The 24454-nt window shown below is 38.7% G+C and overlaps 1 long non-coding RNA gene across 2 annotated transcripts in view; it reads right to left on the reverse strand.

The window, feature by feature from the left end:
• LOC140859799 (uncharacterized) overlaps window positions 1–21838 on the reverse strand; it is a 94394-nt gene extending 72556 nt beyond the window's left edge. For both annotated transcript variants that reach the window (XR_012143537.1, XR_012143536.1), the window contains exons 1-2: window positions 21738–21838; window positions 21568–21646 (exon numbers count right to left, since the gene is read on the reverse strand). This is a non-coding gene — a long non-coding RNA (uncharacterized lncRNA). The remainder of the gene's footprint in view (window positions 1–21567; window positions 21647–21737) is intronic.
• Between the last annotated feature and the right edge of the window lie 2616 nt (window positions 21839–24454).

Genomic DNA, 24454 nt, shown 5'->3' on the forward strand with positions numbered 1-24454 from the left:
CCCATAATCTCTCAACTATTGTTGCAGCCAGAGCAGTTGAGCATAACAACTTCCTGCAGGTAGATACTTTTTTTCTGTTGTAGAGGTTGCAATGGACATTTGCTTTTTGCTATACCAATAAATCTATCTATCCCCCAAGAATTGACATGATCCTCTTGTGCTTTTTCTGTCCGTTTTCACCCTGCATTATCTGCATCTGAATATCCCACTAAATTAAAATATTTATCCTTAGCATACCATAACCCAATATTTTGAGTTCCCTTAATATACTTCAGTATCCGCTTGACAGCTATATAATGGGATTGCTTTGGATCTGATTGAAACCTAGCACAAAGACAAACAAAAATATAATATCAGGTCTATTGGCAGTTAGGTAAAGAAGTGACTCTATTAGATCTCGATGCATGGTTGCCTCAACTGAAATTCCCCTTTCATCTATATCAAGCCTAATGAATGAGCTCATGGGAGTAGTGGAAGCTGTGCAATTTTCCATCCCGAACTTTTTGATAAGTTCCTTGGTGTATTTGGTTTGACTTATAAAGATCCCATTCTCCAATTGTCGAACTTGTAAACCAATAAAGAAGTTCAGTTCACGCATCATGATCATTTCAAACATTTCCTGCATTAACTTAGAAAATCTCTTGCATAGTTTGGGGTTAGTTGACCCAAAAATAATATCATCAATATAAATTTGAACAAGGAGTGTGTGATCATCTTTTGTAAATTTGAACAAAGTTTTATCAACTGTGCCTATAGTGAAGTCATGTTCAATAAAAAATTTGGTTAAGGTATCATACCAGGCTCTAGGAGCCTGTTTCAGACCATATAAAACTTTATTTAGATGGTAGACATAGTCTGAAAATTGATGATTTACAAATCCTGGAGGTTGTTCAATGAAGACTTCTTCTTGAAGATTTCCATTTAGAAAGGCACTTTTAACATCTATTTGATATACTTTGAAATTTTTGAAAGATGCATAGGCAAGGAACATTCTTATTGCTTTCAGTCTAGCTACTAGTGCATAAGTTTTATCGTAGTCAATTCCTTCATCTTTCCTATATCCTTGGGAAACTAGTCTTGCTTTGTTCCTGATAACTGTTCAATATTCATTTAGCTTATTTATGAATACCCATCGAGTTCCTATAACTATATGATGATATGGTCTTGGAACAAGATCCGAGACCGAGTTTTTGATAAACTGATTTAGTTTTTCTTGCATGACCTCTATCCAGCAACTTTCAGTCAGTGCATCATCAATTTTATTTGGCTCTGTTTACGATATAAAAGCTGCATAAAGAAACTCTTTGATCATTTGTACTCTTGTTTTCAGTGGTGCAATTGGATTTCCTATCACTAGATTTGGTGGATGTTTCTTTGACCATTTAAGATTGGGTCCAAGCTGTCCTTCAGGGTTCAGTGTTTCTCTTTGAGCTTGGTCATTTATGTCTCCTTGATCATCCACTGTATCACCATTGTGAGATTGATCTACTTGAGTACCTTGCTGATAACTTTCATCTCTCTCAACTGGTTGAGTTTGTTGATCTTCAACTGCTTTCAACTAGGATATTCTCTACTGCTGGATATATCAATTTGGGTTCTGGAGTTTGAAGAGACCTTATGATCATAGATGAGTCATCTTCACTATCATCCTCCAGCTTTATCTCCTGGAATCTATTTAAGAGTTTATTGACATTAGTTGTAGTTTCTATGGACATTGTTTCATTAAAAATGATGTGAACAGATCCTTCAACATTCAATGTTATTTTGTTAAAGACTCTATAAGCTTTACTAATAGAAGAATATCCAATAAATATGCCCTCATCCGACTTTGCATCAAATGCAGTTGTAGTAGGATACATTAGGATGTTTACCATTCCAGATCTCATATGGTGTTTTCAAAAATTTCTTACATATCATCGATCTGTGCTGAGTATAGCAAACAATGTTCAAAACTTCTGCCCAAAATCTTTGAGACACCCCAGAATCAGCTAACATGATTCTTGCGGCTTCTTTTAGAGTTCGATTTCTCCTTTCTGCAATACCATTTTGTTGTGGTGTTCTAGCTGTTGAGAATTCATGTTTGATTCCATGATGTTCTAAAAATGAAGACAAAGTTTGATTGACAAATTCAGTTCCCCTGTCACTCCTAATTCTGTCAATCTTGTTTGATTTTTCATTAAAAAGTCTTGAAAATCTTGATCTGTTGGGTAGCAGTTTGGTCTTTAGATTTTAAGAAAATGACCCAGATGAAATGTGAGTAGTCATCAATGATGACAAGAGTATACTTCATTGCCCCTAAACTTGTCACTGGTATAGGACCAAACAAGTCCATATGTAACAGTTCCAAGAATCGGGTGGAAGAGTTATAACCCTTGTTTTTAAAATATGACCTAACTTGTTTTCCAAACTGATAAGCTGGGCAAACTTTGTCTTTTGAAAACTCGATTTTAGGCAGTCCTGTTACTAATTTTAGTTTACTCAAACTGACAATAGCCTTGAAATTAAGTAGATTCAATCTCTTGTGCCATAACCAGTTGCGCTTATAATTGGAAGCTACGAGGCAAACTGGTTTGCTAGACTGATCATTCCAACATACTTTATATGTGTTTCCACACCTGTTTCCTTTTAAGATAATATTACCAGAAACATCTTTGACAAGGCATGAGTGTTTTTGGAATTCAACTAAATGCTTATAATCACACAGTTGGCTGATACTTATCAAATTATATTTCAAATTCTCAACTAGTAAGACACCTTAATAATGATGTTTGGATAATTTTAGTCTTACCCACGGTCCTACCTGTGAGTTATCACCAAAGGTAATTGTAGGTCCATTGCATTTAGTAAGTTTAGACAACATTTTGGCATTTTCCGTCATATATCTTGAATATCCACTGTCTAGAGACCATGATTCATCCATTTTTTATTCAACACCTGTTACCTGCAGTCACATATTTGAATAATTTTGGTACCCATATCTATTTGGGTCCACGGAAGATTAATTCTTTAGGAACCCAAATATGGATTACTTTAACCAGTTTACCAGTTTCAGTGTTTCTATAAGTTTGTGCTAAATTTTGTGCTCTAGATCGTGGAAAGTGATATGCTTGTGTCACAAAATGTTGTTTTCCTTTTCCCAAATTGTTGAGTTGCCGATATCGCTTCATAACCGGACGCTAATTGTGATACTGTTTTCGATTTTCTCTCATAGGATTTGGTTGGACCGCATTAGTCCGATCAAGACTTTTAGCAGTTTCAACCTTGAATTCCTCAGGAGTGAAACCAATACCCAAGCTATTCCTAGTCATTTGCTCAATTGACTTCCAATTTTTTAGGACATGTTTATCATAGATTTCTCCATGTTCATTTTCCATACATGCTCGTTCAAAGTGTATAAACTTCCCTTTGCACATATTTAGTTTGGGTAGAGTACTCGATTCACCGATGTTCTCAATTTTACCAAACCCTAGACCACTTTTGTCATTTGTGGGTTTTTGTAAAATTTGCATCTCTGTCAGCATGCTTGAAGATTTATTCCATGAACTTATCAAATCATTTAACCTTTGATTTTCCATTGTAAGATTCATGAAATCCATCTTAAGTTGCTTATTCTCAGTCTCGAGCTTAGCAATCTCTGTTTCAAGACTTATTTTCTCAATTGATTGCTCCCAGTTGGGCTCAGTTGAGGTGTCTTGCAGATCCTCTTGCTTTTCTTTGAATTCATCGAATGCTATGGACAATTTGTGATACTAATTTGTTATTTCATGAAGTGCTGTGATGAGATCTTCTCTGGTGAATTCATCCGAGCCAAAGTCAAATACCTGTTCACTTGTAGATGTCTGTTCATGATCATTAGCCATGAAGCATGTTACTTCTTCTTCATCATCACTGGAGCTAGAAGACTAGTTTGATTCATCTGATTTGCTGTCAGTTTTCTGCCCATTTGGCTTTACTCTCCTCAGCAACAAGTGCTTTATTCTTCTTTTTGGATGTGTGTTTAGCATCTCTTGAACTTTTCTTCCTTCCAAACTTCTTCTTTCCCTTTTCTGCTGATCTTTTCTCATCCTTCTTCGGTTTAGGACAATTTGATATGAAGTGTCCTGTCTTGACACAGTTGAAGCAGACTCTTCGTTCCTTATTTGAATCTTTCTTTTGAAAGTTTCATCTGTAGGATCCTTCTTGATTTTTTCTCATGAACTTTCCAAACTTCTTCACAAACAGTGACATAGAATCACTGTAGTAGCCCAGTTCCAATTTACTAGATTAATTGGTTAATTATATTTTATTAACAAGAGCACAAGTTAAGATCAAGAACACATGACATGAGTAGCTCGGGTCGGTCATGAGTAGCTCGGGTCGGTCATGGTTGTTCAACAATAGCTCGGGCATTGAACAAGAGCTCGGGCATTGAGCTAGATCTCGGGCTTGGAGCTAGGGCTCGGGAATGTGTTTGTGCTTGGCTCGGGTCGGGGCTTAGGATGCTCAAGAAAGTGATGTGCAAGGCCAGGGTAGTGTTCGGTCATGGGATGAACACAAGGTATTCAGGACGGGAATGGACACGTGGCTGGAGCTAAAACACGATTAGTGTCCTGCTAGGTGTCATGCACTCGATTGACACCTGTCCCAGCTCACCCTCTATAAATAGGAGTTGAGAGTTCGGTCATTTGTACACCATTTCATCTCACTTCTTAGTTCTAATCGGATCAAAGAGTAGCTCGGGAGCTCGGGAAAGAGTAGCTCGGGAGTTCGGGAAGGAGTAGCTCGGGGCTTGACCAGGAGCATTTCAGGTCGGGCTTGACCAGAAGCAGTTCAGGTCGGGTTTGAAGGGAGAGGTCAGGTCGGGTCAGTCTTGAGACCAGGTCGGGTCGGGACTTGGACCTAAGGCAGCTAGGGGTTGTCTTCTTCCAGCTTAGTTCAGAATTCGGTGTTAGGTACGATAGTACTGTTCGAGATATCCTGACTGAGTATGCATGTATTATGTGACTGCATGATTTATATGTCATTGATTTATGCTGCATTCATCTGCATATTGAGCTATCTCCTTCGAGATGTATATTAGTAGGGTTGTACCCTATCCTGTTAGTGGATGGACTTCCATCGATTTGGGTCCGGCATATCCACTGGTATATTGGTATGGGAGCCACCTCCTGCAGCGACGGCACAGCGTGCTACATACCAGGGCCCGGTCTGTCTCTGTTATCTGATCTTTGACCTCGAGTTATAGGGAGTTCACTTTGCATGCATGTATACTCATACTCTCGTACTGAGCGTTTTATGCTCATGTCTTGTACTTTGTGTTTCTGGACACTTTATTCCATGGGGCAGGTTTGCGATTGGACGAGGCAGGTGGTTCCAGGAGGGGCTAGGCAGCGGTTGGTCAGCTGGAGCTTTGCTTAGGTTTTTATTTCTGTTGTTATCGGATTGATACAGCTTTTCGATATGGTTGTATAATCTAATTGGATTTTTACAAATTCCTTGCCTTGGGATTGTAGTATTTGTAATGTTTCCGTAGTTTATTCTGATATCTGTTTAATTAAGTTAATTTCCTGCCTAAGTTCTGTTTAGTAGGTGATCCGGGTAAGGGTCACTACATTTATGGTATCAGAGCATGCATAGTTTTCTTGGGATTTAGATTCTGCATAAGATAACCGTGAGGTAATTTGTGTAGATGGCAGATCGTGATGATCAGAGCAGCCATGGCAGTGTAGGTGGACGCTGGGGAGACGATGACCGAGAGCGTCGTCGTGAGCGCCATCATCATCGCCATGATGATCAGCGTTTTAGCGTACTCCGATTTCTTCCGATGGGTCCTAAGCCCTTGGTTGGAGGTGAGTCTCCGGAGGATGCGGAGAACTTGTTAAACCACATGGAGACGACTTTTCAGACGTTCCATTGCACTGAGGAGCAGAAGATGGAGACGCTGGGATATCTTCTGGAAGGGCGAGCCCGAAAGTGGTGGAGGTTCACTTCTGCACCGTTCGTCACGGCGAGAGGGGTTGCTACTTGGGCTGAGTTCCGCATAGCTTTTCAAAAGCTGTATTTTCCTCCTGCACTCCGTCAGGCAAAGGCAGGTGAATTACTGAGTCTGCGACAGGGTGCCATGTCTATTGATGAGTACCAGCAGAAGTTCTTTGATCTTCTATCCTATTGCCCCGAGATTGCTGACAGCTCGGAGATGAAGTATAACTGTTCCTTCAGGGTCTCAACCCTGAGATTCATGACCGTGTGGCGGTTGGAGATGACATGTCCTACGAGGGTTTGGTGAGCCGTTGTCATCAGGCAGAGGACAGCATTCGGAGGAACCGGTCTTTCTCTCAGTCTAGGCCTGCTAGTTCTTAAGGTCCCCGTGCTCAGTCTTTCAAGAAGTCTGGATCTACTTCTTCTTCCTATGGTTCTTCTGGTGTTATCCATTTTGGGAAGAAGGAGAAGTGTGATCATTGTGGGAAGAACCATCCATCAGACAAGTGCCGTAGAGCTTGTGGAGCTTGTTTCCGTTGTGGAGAGGTGGGTCATCTCCGGAGAGATTGTCCACTATCTGGGGGAGGCGGTTCTGGTTCTGGATTAGGTTCTCAGGCCACCGTTCAGCAGAGGTCGCAGGGACAGCCTGCTGGGAGTTCTCACTTGAGGTCGCGGGCTTCTGGCCAGGTGTTTGCCTTGAGGCACGACCAGGCCGTGGAGGAGAATGAGAAGGTCATCGCAGGTACATTTCTGTTATATGGTTTACCTGCTCTTGTACTCATTGACACTGGTGCATCTCATTCCTTCATTTCTGCACGTTTTTTTAAGAGGCATAAGTTACCTTACATTGCACTAGACGTAGTAGTTTCTGTTTCTACTCCGACGGGTCAGTCTGCTTTGGCCAAGCGTCTAGTGATGGGTTGCCCTTTAGAATTCGAGGGTAACATTCTGATTGCAAATCTCATGGTTCTTGCGATGGACGACTTTGATTGCATTCTGGGAATAGATATGTTGACTACCTATCGAGCTTCAGTGGACTGCTATCAGAGATTAGTACGCTTTCATCCGGAGGGGAGTGATAGCTGGTTTTTCTATGGTGAGGGAGCGCGACCCCCGATGCCTTTGGTATCTGCTTTGAGAGCCTGTCGAGCTCTAGAGTCTGGCGGGGAAGGTTACCTCATCTATGCAGTTGATTTGTCCGCTGAAAGCGTAGGGATAGAGAGCATTCCGGTCGTGAATGAATTTCCCGATGTATTTCCAGATGAGATTCTGGGTTTACCTCCTGTTAGGGAAGTCGAGTTTGGCATAGAGTTGATGCCAGGTACTTCGCCTATTTCTTGAGCACCATATCGTCTGGCTCCGTCAGAGATGCGTGAGTTGAAGAATCAGCTACAGGATCTTTTGGACAAGGGGTACATTTGTCCTAGTATCTCCTTGGGGAGCTCCTGTTCTCTTCGTGAAGAAGAAGGATGGGTCGATGCGGCTGTGCATTGACTATCGTCAGTTGAACCGAGTTACTGTGAAGAATAAGTATCCTTTGCCTCGTATCGATGACTTGTTTGATAAGTTGCAGGGTACTTCAGTCTACTCCAAGATTGACTTGAGATCTGGGTATCATCAGATGAGAGTCCGAGATCAGGACGTAGCCAAGACAACATTCCGTACTCGCTATGGGCATTACGAGTTTCTAGTGATGCCATTTGGTTTGACTAATGCGCCGGCTATATTTATGGATCTGATGAACCGTGTCTTCAGGGAGTACTTGGATAAGTTTGTCATGGTCTTCATTGACGACATTCTGGTGTTTCGCGTAATGAGGACGAGCATGTTTCTCACTTACGGGTGGTACTGCAGACTCTTCGGGACGAGCAGTTGTATGCCAAGTTGAGTAAGTTCGAATTCTGGATGGATCGAGTGGTCTTTCTTGGCCATATCATATTCAGGGAAGGGATTTCTGTCGATTCGAGCAAGATTGAGGCCGTGCTTAATTGGTCACGTCCGACGACAGTTGCTGAGATCCGTAGTTTTCTGGGTCTAGCAGGGTATTATCGTCGTTTCATTCTGAATTTTTCTCAGTTAGCTCGACCTTTGATGCAGCTTACCCGCAAGGGTGTGGATTTTGAGTGGTCCTCCGAGTGCGAGGAGAACTTTTGTGAGCTTCGACGATGGTTGACTTTTGCGCCGGTGTTGGCATTGCCGTCAGGATCTGGAGGGTATGTGGTGTACACTAATGCTTCTCTTCAGGGGTTAGGTTGTGTCCTGTCTCAGAATGGGCATGTGATCGCATACGCTTCTAGACAGCTGAAGCTTCACGAGGATAATTATCCGGTTCATGATTTGGAGTTGGCAGCGATTGTGTTTGCTTTGAAGATCTGGCGTCATTATCTGTATGGCGAGAAATTTGAGATCTTCACCGACCACAAGAGTCTCAAGTATTTGTTCACTCAGGCAGAGTTGAACATGAGGCAGAGACGTTGGATGGACTTGGTTAAAGACTATGATTGCGAGATTAAGTATCATCCTGGAGCTGCTAATCTCACTACTGATGCCTTGAGTCGCAAGGTGCGTCTTTCCGCACTGCAGACTTGTTCGATGTCTAGTGCGATCGAGGATTGTTGTTCTTCAGGGTATACCTTCAAGCACAAAAAAGGTATGCAGTGTATCAAGATGTTTGCAATTTTATCTGAGCCAGCTTTGTATTCGCGAATTTGAGATGCTCAGATGTCTGATTCGAAGACCCAACGTTTGGCTCGCCTAGCCAACGAGGGTAGTACGTCTGGATTTCACTATCAGTCAGATGGTTTTCTGTGTTTGTCTGGTAGGCTTGTGATTCCGAAGGATGAAGAGTTGCGAGATGATATTTTGTCTCAGGCGCATCGCACTAAGTTGAGTATTCATCCAGGGAGCAACAAGATGTACAAGGATCTACGTACTCGTTTTTGGTGGAAAGGAATGAAACGCAGTGTGTATCAGTATGTTTCGAGATGCTTGGTTTGTCAGCAGGTCAAGGCAGAACACCGACGACCTGGAGGTTTGCTTCACAGTCTGCCTATTTCTGAGTGGAAATGGGAGTTGATCACGATGGATTTTGTCACCCATTTGCCAATGGCCTCGAGGAACTGTGATGCTATCTGGGTGGTGGTAGACTGACTCACCAAGTCAGCACATTTCATTGCCTATAGCCGAGGGTATTCTGTGGATCGTATGGCGCGGTTGTACATTCAGGAGATTGTTCGACTTCATGGAGTGCCTGTGAGCATTGTCAGTGATCGAGACCACAGGTTTACTTCTAGGTTCTGGGGGAGTGTTCAGAGTGCGATGGGTACTACTCTCAGTTTGAGTACTGCTTATCACCCGGAGACAGATGGTCAGTCAGAGCGCACTATCCGTACTTTGGAGGATATGCTTCGAGTGTGCACTATGGATTTTGGTTCAGCCTGACAAGATCTTTTGCCTTTGATTGAGTTCGCGTACAACAACAGCTATCATACTAGTATTGGTATAGCACCTTTTGAGGCGTTGTATGGGCGACGTTGTTATACTTCACTCTTCTGGGAAGAAGTGGGGGAGAGACAGGCTGAGGGACCAAAGTTAGTCCAACAGGCAGCAGATGTTGTTGATCAGATCAAGAAATGGATTAAGACTGCACAGGATCGTCAGACCAGCTATGCTAATACCAAGCGTAGGCCTTTGCAGTTCGATGTTGGGGAGAAAGTATTTCTGAGAGTGTCACCTTTCCGCAGAATTCTCAGATTTGGCCTTAAGGGCAAGTTGTCTCCCAGATTTATCGGTCCGTTTGAGATTTTGGAGAGCATTGGCGATTTGACTTATCGTCTAGCCCTGCCACCGTATCTGTTTAGTATCCACGACGTGTTCCATGTATCTTTGTTGCGACGGTATGTGGCGGATCAGTCTCATATTTTGCAACCGTCTGAGGTTCAGGTGGATACCGATTTGACTTACGTGGAGAGACCTATTCGTATCCTGGATCATAAGGATAAGGTCTTGCGTAATAAAGTCATTCCTTTGGTTTTAGTTCAGTGGCAGCATCGAGGCACTAAAGAAGCCACTTGGGAGCTTGAGAGCAGGATGCGTTTAGAACATCCTGAGTTGTTTTGATTCTATTATATTCAGTTTTATCTTGTAAAATTTTCAGTTTGAATAAAGGAACGTTTGTATCTTGTTTTACATTCAGTACTTATGATCTTATTTCGAGGACGACATATCTTAAGTGGGGGAGAATGTAGTAGCCCAGTTCCAATTTACTAGATTAATTGGTTAATTATATTTTATTAACAAGAGCACAAGTTAAGATCAAGAACACATGACATGAGTAGCTCGGGTCGGTCATGGTTGTTCAACAATAGCTCGGGCATTGAGCTAGAGTTCGGGCTTGGAGCTAGGGCTCGGGAATGTGTTTGTGCTTGGCTCGGGTCGGGTCGGGGCTTAGGATGCTCAAGAAATTGATGTGCAAGGCCAGGGTAGTGTTCGGTCATGGGATGAACACAAGGTATTCAGGTCGGGAATGGACACGTGGCTGGAGCTAAAACACGATTAGTGTCCTGCTAGGTGTCATGCACTCGATTGACACCTGTCCCAGCTCATCCTCTATAAATAGAAGTTGAGAGTTTGGTCATTTGTACACCATTTCATCTCACTTCTTAGTTCTACTCGGATCAAAGAGTAGCTCGGGAACTCGGGAGCTTGGGAAAGAGTAGCTCGGGAGCTCGGGAAAGAGTAGCTCGGGAGTTCGGGAAGGAGTAGCTCGGGGCTTGACCAGGAGCAGTTCAGGTCGGGCTTGACCAGGAGCAGTTTAGGTCGGGTTTGAAGGGAGAGGTCAGGTCGGGTCAGTCTTGAGACCAGGTCGGGTCGGGACTTGGACCTAAGGCAGCTAGGGGTTATCTTCTTCCAGCTTAGTTCAGACTTCGGTGTTAGGTACGATAGTACTGTTCGAGATATTCTGACTGAGTATGCATGTATTATGTGACTGCATGATTTATATGTCATTGATTTATGCTGCATTCATCTGCATATTGAGCTATCTCCTTTGAGATGTATATTAGTAGGGTTGTACCCTATCCTGTTAGTGGATGGACTTCCATCGATTTTTCGGCATATCCACTGGTATATTGGTATGGGAGCCACCTCCTGCAGCGACGGCACAGCGTGCTACATACCAGGGCCCGGTCTGTCTCTGTTATCTGATCTTTGACCTCGAGTTATAGGGAGTTCACTTTGCATGCATGTATACTCATACTTTCGTACTGAGCATTTTATGCTCACGTCTCGTACTTAGTGTTTCTGGACACCTTATTCCATGGGGCAGGTTTGCGATTGGATGAGGCGGGTGGTTCCAGGAGGGGCTAGGCAGCGGTTGGTCAGCTGGAGCTTCGCTTATGTTTTTATTTCTGTTGTTATCGGATTGATACAGCTTTTCGATATAGTTGTATAATCTAATTGGATTTTTACAGATTCCTTGCCTTGAGATTGTAGTATTTGTAATGTTTCCGCAGTTTTTTCTGATATCTGTTTAATTAAGTTAATTGCATGCCTAAGTTTTATTTAGTAGGTGATCCGGGTAAGGGTCACTACAATCACTGCTTAGTTGTTCAGCGATTCTTTCTATTGAGGCTGGAGATTCCACTTTGACTGATGCCAGATCTTTGGTCAGTTGAGAAGTAGATTGATCTTCTTCTCTAGTTTTTAGATCAGCAAATAAGTCATGTAATTCAAGTTTGTTCAGATCCTTTGCTTTTATCATAGCCATTGTCTTGACATCCCACTCTTTGGGAAGACCTCGAATAACCTTTAGAATGACTTCTTGATTGGGATAAGTTTTTCCCTACGCGTTGAGTTCAATCACAATGATGCTGACTCTTTCATCAAACTCTGTCATAGATTCTCCTGGCTTTATTTTGATATTGTCAAATTTTTGTGTAGCCACCGATAACTTGTTTTCTTTTGTCTGTTCATTTTTTTTACAAAGCTGAATCAGTTTCTCCCAAATTTCTTTTCCAGTTTTACATATCTTGATCTTGCTAAATGTATTTTTGTCAAGAGTCTTATAGAAAATGTCTTTAGCAACATTGTCAAGATTTGCTTTCTTTTTGTCTTCGGTAGTCCATTCAACCCTTGGTTTCTCAATGTATTGTGGTCCACCACTTGAGATAGCTATAGCAGTGTTTACTTTGGTAATGTTAAGAGGTCCATCAGTGATGACAAACCACATATCATCATCTAGAGCTGATAGATGTGCTTGCATACGTATCTTCCAGTCATCAAAGTCATGTTTAAAGAACATATAAATTTTTTTGAATGAAGACATCTTGAGATAGTGTTCAGAGGCAAGATAAAAATTCCGCTCTGATACCACTTGTTAGGATCGGTTTAGAGTAGAGAGGGGGGGTGAATACACTCTAAAATTGTTCCAATGGGATGAATAGAGGTGCAAATGGGTCGAGCCGAGTTGAGTATCATACTACTCGAGCTCGATCTTGACTTATATTTGTCTACTTAAACTCAAGCTCGAGCTCGATTGAGTAACTAATTTCATACTCGAACTCGACTCGTGTATATTTCGAGTTACTCGAGCTCGAAAAATAAATAAATAAATATATAAATAAATATATATATATATATATATATATATATATATAAATAAATAAATATGAATAAATAAATAATATATATATAGTATTATATGAATTATATTATATATTTTTATATTATATATTATATTATATTATATTACATTATATATATATAAGTTATCGAGTAGCTCGCGTGCTACTCGAACACACATATTTGATACCCGAGCTCGAGCTCGAGCTCGATTTATGTTTGAGCTACTCGAGCTCAAGCTCAGTCAAACCGAGCTCGAGTCGAGTTTTGACCGAGTTGCTCACGAGTAGCTTGACTCATTTGCACCCCTAGGGGTGATAGCGAAATATTCAATCGGTTTGGTGATTGAATTCTAGATTTATCTTGGTGTCTAATGCAAGTTGACAAACAATATATGTGCGAAAATATGTCAAGAGGAAGATTCTAAACACTTGATGTAAATGTGTATGCAAGATTGATAGTATGTAAGTAAACTGATGAAAAACACAGTGAGATGTTTATGGATGTTCGGAGATTTCAATCACTCCTACGTCAGCCCTTTTTCCTCATCGGAAGGATATTACTAGAAGACTTTGACTGTTACAAGTAATTTGCAAAAGCCCGATCCAAGATTAGGACTTACACACGACTACCTATCTCAGAACTTCTAGTTACAACTCAGTTGCAGTCCTAGATTGATAAGATACAAATGTTACAACTCGATTTGACCTTGCACAAAGATGACCTTTGAATGATCAGAGTAACAGTTTTAGTGTTGTGCTTCAAGTTTCTTGATCAAAAAACTTTACAGACTTGAAGGCTTGAATGTTCAAATATTCTCAGGAGCAAGAGTTTGGCCAAAATTGTTCTTCGTCTGATCAAGATGCCTATTTATAGGCTTCAGATTTAAACGGTCATTAATTTAAAATGTCTTTGATAGGATTTGAAATATACCCGTTGCTTCGTCTCTTTCACCGAAATACTCTGAGGCCGACATTCTCTTGGATCACGGCAATACGTTGCAAAGCAGAGTACGAAAAACCTTATCCAATTTAAAGCGCGATGGTAAACTGATGATCGCGATGGTAGACTGATATAGTGTGATATGTTCAAAAGATCAGTATACTACCTTGGTAAAGTCTTTGAGATAACAGTTATGACTCAGCTTAGTATCTTCAGTCCAGTTGATATTCGAAGGGATCAGTTTAGCTAGCTTAAAATCATTCTTTTCTGTTTAGCGCTTTTCTTCATAAAGTCGCTCTTTTCCTGAAGACTCGGTTAGACAATTTTACTCATAAAATCACACTTCTTTTTTCGATACAATTTAGTCCTATAATTTATCTTCAATTTAGCTCACTTAAGTTTAGCTCGTACCAGTTTGGCTCGCATCAGTTTATTTCATCTGTCTATAAGTTTATCTCTCATAAACACCAAAACTTAATTCTCAACACAATTATATCTTAACTTAATTCTCAAAAAAAAAAAATTATTAGACACATTAATTACTCGTTTTATATGACATCATCTTTTTTTAGTCATTAGATGTTTTTTTATTTACAAAAATAATACCCACTTTGTGTCATTTGATATGTTTTTTATTTATGAAAATATCACTCACTTTATACATATGATGAATTAATGAGTTTTTGTGACTATTTGTTTACGGAAACACTGTATTTTTTTCCATTTCTTAAAATTTTATAATTTTTGTTTTCACTTTTTTTTTCGTTAGAAAAAAAACAGACTATGCACGGGAATACTAGTTATTATTATAAAGTTGAGGACCAACTATACTAATCAACTTCTAAATGATTTGGTGAAATCTTATAAGGAAAATAAGTTTTTTAGTCCAATAACTTTATCCCCTTTGGGTTTTGGTCCATTAACTTTTTTGATGTGAGTTTTGGTACACTAACTTTGCATTTATAGTGTTTTTTGGTCCAACTGCATACGTGTCAGCTTTTTATTGGTCCACGTCATTTTTTGGACCAATCAGAAATTGACACGTAAGCAGTTGGACAAAAAACACTAAAAATGCAAAGTTAGTGTACCAAAACCCACATCGAAAAAGTTAATGGACCAAAATCAAAACATGGACAAGTTAATGGACCAAAAAACTTATTTTTCCTTAAATTTACAACTACACCCTCGTTATAATTTATTTAATAAAAAAGTTTCCTACAATGACCTTCTATCTATATTTTTATGTTCAATCCTATCTTTATTTGTATTTTTAAATTCACAAAAACTCTGAGATTATCTGACGGGTAAATTTTTATTATAAATATGTGTGGGGTTGATTCGTTCGTCTCATAAGAGATCCATTCTTTTAAATTTTTGGATGGCTACTACATGTTAAAAAGAAATACAGACAAAATAATTAAAATCATTATGTTTAGATAATTATCGAACAACGTTATAAACATGTGATGCGTGCCACTAGCATGAATGAAACACATGCAAGTTCATGAATCTACACGATGAAAGGCTCGAAGAGCAAACTCAAAATACGTTTCTTGATTTGAGGGTTCTGATTGCCATGCCCATCTCCATGCTCGTATATATACATCGACATTCTACTTAGACCCGCACCACTTTCTGCAAATTCACAATAATCTTTCTGGTGCAAATTGTTTTTCATCTTTTTCCAGGCGCTGCGTATCAAACCCCTCAAATGCTCTTCTGCCTCTTCTTTGGATGCACCACTTTGATTCATGTAACATTGGATTGCTTTTGGTGTATCGCCTCTTTCCATCTCCTCTTAGTTTGAAAGAAATATTTTATTTCTTAAAATCATCCTAGTTTGAAAAGAATTTATTTAATATCTTTTGCCTTTCTTGGACATGAAGTAATTTTATATAAGTTATTCATTTCCTTGAATAACTTGATTTGAGATATTATTAAGTTTATCATAATATTTATTATCTTATCTCTAATGATTTAATTTCATTATTATGTAGATTTGACTTGATCAAAAAGGAACAAGATCTAGAGAATCCTATGTCTACAAGGAAACACCTACAAGGAAAGATTCTAGTTTATATATTGGAGAGAGACAAATAAATTGATGAACGGATACATACTAGAGAACTGAAGATCTTCTGAAGACTTTTCTCGGTCGTGATTGCTTGAAGCCGTGAAGAACACTCGAAGATTATTGATCGAAGAGTGTTATTGTCTCACGTGTTTTGGCTTCAAGTTTTTCTCCTTACTTTGTTTTCATTATTCTATTTCATATAGAATGTTTTAGGAGAACTTTTACTCTTTATTTTCTCACTTGTTTTGAGAAATTGAATTTTACAATAATCACTACTTTTAGGGTTTGTAAAACTCTTTGAATTATTTTCTAGTGATGTTTTGCCCTGAGGCGCTGCAAGAGTATTTTATACTCTTGCTTATTTATCTGAGTCTATTTATTTGGTTGCTTGTTTATTTTATTTACGTTTTAATTATATTCCGCTGAAAATTACTCAAGGTGTTATTGTAGGTGTTGTCAACACCTTGTGACAACACCTCAAATAGTTTATGTACAACCCCTATTCCCTTACAAGTGGCATCAGAGCCATATTCTTGATACACTAAGAACTGATCTTGGTTTGTTTATTTTATTACAGGGAATAAGATGGACTCATCGTCTGTTGCGAACTCGTTCCTGAAACCTCCGGTCCTTGATGGCACGAATTACACACTATGGAAGAATAGGATGCGATATACTATTAAAGCAATGGATGTTCGTGCTTGGCAAAGTATTCTGACTGGTTGGACTCCTCCAAAGACGCTAGATGAAGATAGAGACTATATCATCAAGCAAGAAGAAACTTGGACTGCTAAAGAAACACAAAGTTCAAGCTACAATGCTAAAGCACTCAATGCAATTTTTGCAACTGTTGATATGAGGATGTATGGAATCATAGCTGATTGCACTGTTGCTAAGGATGCATGTGATGCTCTTCAAGAACACTGTGAAGGAACTGATAGCGTGAGAAGAACAAGATTGAGATTGTTAAACGCAAGATTTGAGAATATCAGGATGGATGAGGATGAATCTATTGCTGATTATGATAAGAAACTTAGGGAGATAGCTACAGAGGCACATGCTCTTGGAGGACCTATTGCTAGTGAAACTATGGTGAACAAGGTTCTTCAATCCTTGCCTAAAAGATTTAATGGAAAGATTTGGGCGCTTGAAGAAATTAAAGACACTTAAAAGATGAAGATGACTGAACTGATTAACATCCTTCAAGTTTTTGAGATGAACAATTCAGAACAAGAGAAGGATAAAGGAAAATCAATAGCCCTTCAAGCCTCGAAACCCTCATACGAGGAGTATGTTCAATTTCATCAAGAAGTTCAATAATCTGACTTGGAAGATGATTCGATCTCTCTTATGACTAGGAAATTCAATGATTATCTGAAGAAGATGAAAGAGTCAAGAAAGACGGATCAAAAACTCAAGGCTCCAATGTTCTCTAACAAGCCTTTAAGGATTACTGGACCAGAACAATCACCAAGAAAACCTGTTGATACTCCTAAGCCTCGACTGATGTTGGAAGGGAAGAAGAAGTTTGTGTCAAAGAAGTTGGACACTGTTCAATGTCATACTTGTCAAGGTTTTGGACACTATGCAAATGAGTGTGCCAATATGCTTAGGAAAGGGATGAACACGTCCTTGAGTGATGGAGAGTCTGAAGAAGAAGAACAAGAAGATGAAGAAAGCCATACTGCCTTATCTGCCCTACTGAAAATCAAGAAAAAGTTTCAAGTCAATCCTTTAGGTGTTGCCGCAGGTGTTGCCACACCTGGCCGCAACATCTCCCAAAGGTCAGTTTGTTTGAATTCCTCCATTACTGATAATATGTGTGATAATGATACAGGTGAAGAGAGAATGTCCATGGAAGAAGCTCGGATGATGTTTGAAGAGTTACATACTAATTGGGTTGAAAGAAATAAGATGAATACTATTCTTTCAAAGGAAAATTCTGATTTAAAGGCTGATGTGTCAAGACTGAAAGTCATGCTGAGTAAGAAAGACATGGAATTAAGCCAAGTGAAGAAAGAACTCGGAAAATCAAATGCTACTTTGGCCAAGTTTAATTCAAGCACTTCCAAGCTTGATTCGCTACTCATGATGGGAAGAGATGGTACGACTGGTTTAGGTTTTGAAAATAGCATATTTGAGGTTGGTGATAGTTCGAAAGGCCCTGTGTTTGTCAAAAAAAGAAGTAGTACAGAAAGCTCAAGCAGAAAGGCCTTACCTATTGATCCTCCAAAACCAAAGCCACAGCCTGTTGCTCCTTCAATGTCTAGAAGGAAACGTAGGTACATATGTCACTACTGTCATAGACCTGGTCATATTAAATCGTACTGTTCAAGCTGCAGGAAGACTACAGGTATAGATCTTCATCGAAGGTGTTGCCAACACCTCCCCACAACATCCCTAGAAATAGATCTTATGTACGAAAGATTTGGGTACCAAAAGCTGATATTCAATGTCATATGATTTATACTGCTTTGAGAACTAATGTTTCAGGTGCATGGTACTTTGATAGCGGTAGCTCTCGTCACATGACAGCTTCCAAAAAGTTTCTCACTGACTATGTTGAACAGAAAAGTGGAAAAGTAACCTATGGTGGAGGTTCAAAAGGAAACATTGTTGGAAAGGGAACTCTGAATGTTGCTGGTCTGCCCAAGCTTCGCAATGTGCTTCATGTTGAAGGATTAACCGCAAATCTAATAAGCATAAGCCAACTTTGTGATGATAATCTACATGTGCAATTTGATAAAAAATTATGCAAAGTTTTTGATGATTCAAATCTCTGTGTCATGACAGGTACTAGGTCATCCGACAACTGCTATCAACTCGGAGAAGAGATGTCTTGTAGACACACCAAAGTTAATGAGTTTGATCTATGACATCAAAAATTGGGTCATGAAAATTTCAAGACATTAAAGAACTTAAGTAAGTTAGATGCTGTAAGAGGTATGCCTAACTTAAAATCTGGTATTCCATTTGTGTGTGAAGCGTGTCAGAAAGGGAAGCAAACTAGGGTGTCACACGAGGTGTTGCCAACATCTGTGACAACACGCTGCCTTGAACTTTTACATATGGACTTGATGAGTCCCATGGATGTTGAAGCTTTGGAGGTAAGAAATATTCTTTTGTTTGTGTGGTTGATTTCTCACGATATACTTGGATAAATTTTCTGAGAGAAAAATCGAACACATTTGATGCCTTCAAGAAACTGCTCACTAAGATTTTGAACCTATACAATCTGAAGGTAATCAGAATTGGTACTTACCATGGTAAGGAATTCGAAAATTATTCTTTTGCAAGTTTGTGTGATAAGAAAGGTATTTCTCATGAATTTTCTGCTCCTAAAACTCCACAACAAAATGTAATTGCTGAGAGAAAAAATAGGACTTTTCAAGAGATGACAAGAGTGATGTTAAGTTCGAAAAAAATTTCAAAACGTTTTTGGGCTGAATTCTTGAATACTGCATGTCATATTTCAAATAGAGTTTATTTGAGGAATGGTACTACTATGACATCGTATGAAATTCTCATGAGAAAGAGGCCAAACCTTAAATATTTTCATGTTTTTGGATGTGTATGTCACGTTTTGAATGATAGGGATCATCTTGCTAAATTTGATGCAAAAAGTGATAAGTGTATGTTCTTGGGATATTCATCAAATAGCCGAGCCTATAGGATGTATAACTTGAGAACAAGGACTATTTTTGAGTCAATTAATGTTGTTTTTGATGACTTTGCAGATCTAAAGAAGAAAACAGCTGAGGATGAAGTTAATGATCTGCTGGATAATTCTGGAAATTTAGATGATGTCAAAGGAGTGTTGCCAACACCTTCGACAACACCTCTTACAGAAAATCCAGAATCAAAAGTTGAAAAGCCTACTGATGAGAACATTGATGAGAACAGTGAGGTAAATAAAGCTGGAAAGAATGTTCCAAGCAGAATTTATAAGAATCACCCAACCTCACAGGTCATTGGAGATGTGCATGGAGACTTGAAAACTCGAAGAAAAGAGAAAGTGGATTATCGAAAGATGACAGGTTTGTTGTGCATGAGTTCTACATGTTCTCAGGTAAGATTTTCTTGTTTCGTGTCAAACATTGAACCCAAAAAGGTTGAAGAGGCTTTAAAAGATGAGTTTTGGGTCAATGTTATGCATGAAGAATTAGAACAATTTGTTAGGAATGATGTTTGGTACTTAGTACCGTGTCCTGCTCATGGTAATGTCATAGAAACTAAGTGGATTTTCAATAATAGAACTGATGAGTCGGGAAACATCATTAAAAATAAAGCTAGGTTGGTAGCTCAAGGGTACACACAGGTTGAAGGGGTGGATTTTGATGAAACCTTTGCTCCTGTAGCCCGCATTGAGTCTGTCCGAATTTTGCTTTGGGAATGAAATTTTTTCAAATGGATGTAAAGAGTGCCTTTTTGAATGGGATCCTAAATGAAGAAGTCTATGTGAAACAACCTAAAGGGTTTGAGGATCCAAATCATATTTATTATGTGTATAAGTTAAAAAAGGCATTGTATGGATTGAAGCAAGCATCACGTGCATGGTATGGGAGACTTACTGAGTACTTGCTCAATATTGGCTTCAAAAGAGGTGAAGTTGATAAGACTTTTTTTGTGCAAAAGTCTCAAGGTAATATCTTAATTTGCCAAATTTATGTGGATGATATAATTGTTTGTGCTTCAAATGATAAACTTGTTGATGATTTTGTGAAGTGTATGTCTTCTACATTTGACATGAGCATGGTTGGTGAGTTAACATATTTCTTGGGCTTGCAAGTGAAACAAATGCATTGTGAGGACCTCGATTCTAATCAACTAATTTCAAATAGTAAAACAATCATCGACAAATAAATGAGCCAATTTTTTTTTTAAAAGGAACAGTGCCTCGCTCCAGCGGTAGAAAAATATTCGGCTCGAGCGAGACCATCTCGGGCTCAACTATAAAAATCAATTTTAAACTCGTTCTTCGACATACATCAATTCTAAGAATAATCGGGGTATAAAAATACATGCAGTATTATAAATCAACAATAAAAGCATGCTTCAATAAATAACCGAGTTCTAAAAAATTATTCGACTCTAAATCGACGCCTCACATCTATCATTCGATCCCAAGCTAACCATGTCGACTCTGACTAGCTCCTGCTCCACCTGTTGTCAAGTACACATACAAAACAAGACAACAGTCGGATAACTCCGGTGAGAATAAAATCCCAATAAAAGCGACGTAACATGCAATATCAAATAAATATGTCAAAATCATGTTATAACATAAACATTCTTCGATGATAAATAAATATGAAATGCATGTGCTTAAAAATTGGGATTATCAAATCGGATAATTAAGGGAGACTCAATACTTCGGTTGGGATCCCGAGAACAAGATATCGTATCAACTCACCTACGCTCCCGATCGGGGTGGCAATACGTATCTCAATCCTCTAGACTTCGAGCAACTATAATGAGTATTCGGGTCGCTAGGCGTAACTCAACAACCTAGGCCACGCAAATATAGCTCCCGAATCGTCTAAATCCTATCGGGGCAACTCAGCCCATTTCAAAATCAATGGATTTAGGCTCAAGATGAATGCACATGAAACAGATGCAATTAAATCAAATTAAAACGACAATTCTATTTATTCAGACATCAAAATATCGTAGATGTCATCTCATTAATTCATATATTCAAAATCATGAATATAATATCAAAAATCATTGAAATAATTCCAAATAAGCAAACTCATGCTTTTCAATTCGAATATATGCATCAATTAATTCAAACAATTTCATATAAACAAAATCATGTCTTTTAAGTAATATCAAAATCAATTAATCAGTCAAATTCTCAGTCAATATCAAATAATCAAATAAACATGCAAGTATGTGATTTTAATCGGGAACTCGAGAACCTCAATCTCGCTCGAGTATTCATTCCCTTCGAAATCCACATCAGCTCATACCTCAATTTTCCAATCTGAAAAAGCTCAAATCCTTAGACTGCTGATTTCTGCCTCTAATTATCATCGACTAGCTTTCAATCTGCGAAAAATCATATAATGGTCAAAAGTCAACCTTAGTCAACTGTGGTCAAACTTTGACCAAAAATTTCCGAACTTTAATGCGCTCTCACCGCTTAACAATTTTGAATCTCGACTCAAAACTTGGATATTTGAATTCATCTCGTCAAGACGATCAAAATTGGGTAACACTTCGATGGTCGCCGGAAAATTTGGGGTCGGCGGCGACGCGGCGGCGATGAGCAAATCAACTCCAAAAATTATGAATTTTGGCATGGTTGTAGATCTCAATGAGAAGATTCCAACGATATAAGCCATGATCGGAACGGAGGTCCGACGCGGCGGCAATCGGAGAAAAACAGGGCGGCGGCGGTGGCGGTTTAAAAACTCCGATCTGCACCAAATATGCCGAAAATCTACCAAAAGCTAGGGAAATGTTCTACCCATCATCTACTATCATTTAGCAACTCGAAAACTAACAAAAACGAGCTCAAAATCGTGAAATCAAATCGAAGAAGACGATGAACATTACAGAGAAAATTCTGTGCAGATTTCGTCCGTTCATTCTCACTTTCCCGGTGATCCAACCGTTGGATTTTTTATTTCTTTATACCAATAGATTCATCTTGATATTGGCTACAATCTGACTGTTCGGATCTTCGATCAATATCCAGTGAACGGCCGGAAAAATAAAAAAACTACGACTGCTACAGTAAAGTCGAGAAAATGGGAAAAATTGGGGAAAAAATCTTGATCCGTGTTTTCTCAGTGTGAGTTTTCTATTTATAGTAACCCGATATTTTCGGGTCTCGGGCTAATTTATTTGATACCCAACTGGTAAAAATTAGTCTTAAATCTGATATTTTCCGGTACACGTACCCAACATCAATAACATCAATTTTCTGAAATTATACACTTTGACCAGTCAATTGAACTCATAAATTTCCAATTTAATTTCTAAGTCCAACTTAGACTCGGACTAGTCATCTCAGTCAATATTTTCCCAAATTAAATTTATCTGGCATAAATAATTATTTTTATTTCGATATCTCAATAATTATTTCAAAATGCCAAATAATACCAGATATCCAGAAATAGTCAAATTCATTGATTAATTGATATGCGTATTTTATAAATACACTCTATAATCTCATTAGCAATAATAATTATTTCATCAACTCAATAATTATTTTAATTGCTAATTAATTCGATAATTAATTTTTGGGGCGTTACATGCATGATGGTATATTTTTGTGTCAAAGCAAGTATGCTAAAAATCTTGTAAAGAAATTTCTGAATGACAACACTAAACACATGCGCACACCTATGGGGTCTAATAAAAAATTGTCTAGGGAGGATGTTGCCGAAGGTGTTGACAACACCCTCTACAGAAGCATGATTGGTAGTCTTTTGTATTTAAGTGCTACTAGACCTGATATCATGTATAGTGTTTGTTTGTGTGTTAGATACCAGTCTAACCCAAAAGTTACTCATTTGAAAGCTGTGAAATGTATACTGAAATATGTGGCAGGGACTTTGAATTTGGGTTTGTGGTACACTAAAGAAACCAATTCGAATTTGGTAGGATTTAGTGATGCTGATTGGGCTGGGTATTTAGATGAGCGAAAGAGCACTTCGGGAGGATGTTTCTACTTGGGGAATAACTTAGTATCTTGGTATAGTAATAAACAAAACTGTGTCTCACTGTCTACTGCCGAGTCTGAGTATGTTGTTGTTGGTAGTTGTTGCTCTCAACTCCTTTGGATGAATCAAATGCTAAATGATTATGGTGTTAAGAGTGATACTCCAATTGTGTACTGTGATAATTCTAGTGCCATTGATATATCCAAAAATCCAGTACAACACTCTCGAACCAAACACATTGACATTAGACATCACTTCATTCGAGATTTGGTCGAGAAAATCATGATCTTAATTGAGTTTGTTGGAACTAATAACCAATTAGCTAATATATTCACAAAAGCTTTGGATTTCGAGAGATTTTCCAGTCTAAGTAAGTCTCTCAGTATGTGTGCATTATAAACAACACATAGATGTTGTCAGGAGTGTTGCCAACACCCTATGACAACAACTTTTCATGCATGAGCATTTTTAAGATTCTAGGCATACTGCATTCATGCATTCATTCTGTTTTGTGATGTGTTTGATACTTTGTAACCATTGACTAGTTTTCACTCAGGATTCTTTGCAAAATAGTTTTCAGTTTAATTGGATTAATTGAAGAAGAGTTCTGACTAAGTCACAAAGTAGTGGAGGAACGTTCGTGTATTCCATGATCTTGTCCCAAGTGAAAAGTGACTTTGTAAATTCAGAATAACAAAAGAACAAAAAATGATGAAGCTTGAATTGAATCAATCATCAAATTTGATTGATAATCAGAAGCAAATGAAAAAAGCTACCTAAAGGGGTCCATTTGAAGATCGTTCCTTTAGTGTGCAGGCTACCACTTCTGCAAAAATAATGAATTGGATATAATAATTTTTCTGAATCCTGAAGTGTTGCTGGGAGATGTTGCCAACATCGTGGATAACACCTCACTTGTCAACATTTATTTGTGCATAAAATTGCATTTTATTCTTATGTCGCACTCTGTTTTTGGACATAATTAGGGCATGCATATTTGTGAATATATTTGGCCGAAATGTAACAAATTCTGATCAAATAAAAATTTCGATTTTTGCCCTATCCTCTGAATTTTTGAATTTCAAAGTGATTGGATTTTGTTACAGTGGTGTTATATTCTGATGAGGAGTTAATTTTGGTAATATTTGGTGAAATATTTGGGCCTAGATTGTCGGGGAAATTCAAG

Source organism: Henckelia pumila, chromosome 4 (assembly GCF_033568475.1).
Source record: "Henckelia pumila isolate YLH828 chromosome 4, ASM3356847v2, whole genome shotgun sequence".
Lineage (NCBI taxonomy): Eukaryota > Viridiplantae > Streptophyta > Magnoliopsida > Lamiales > Gesneriaceae > Henckelia > Henckelia pumila.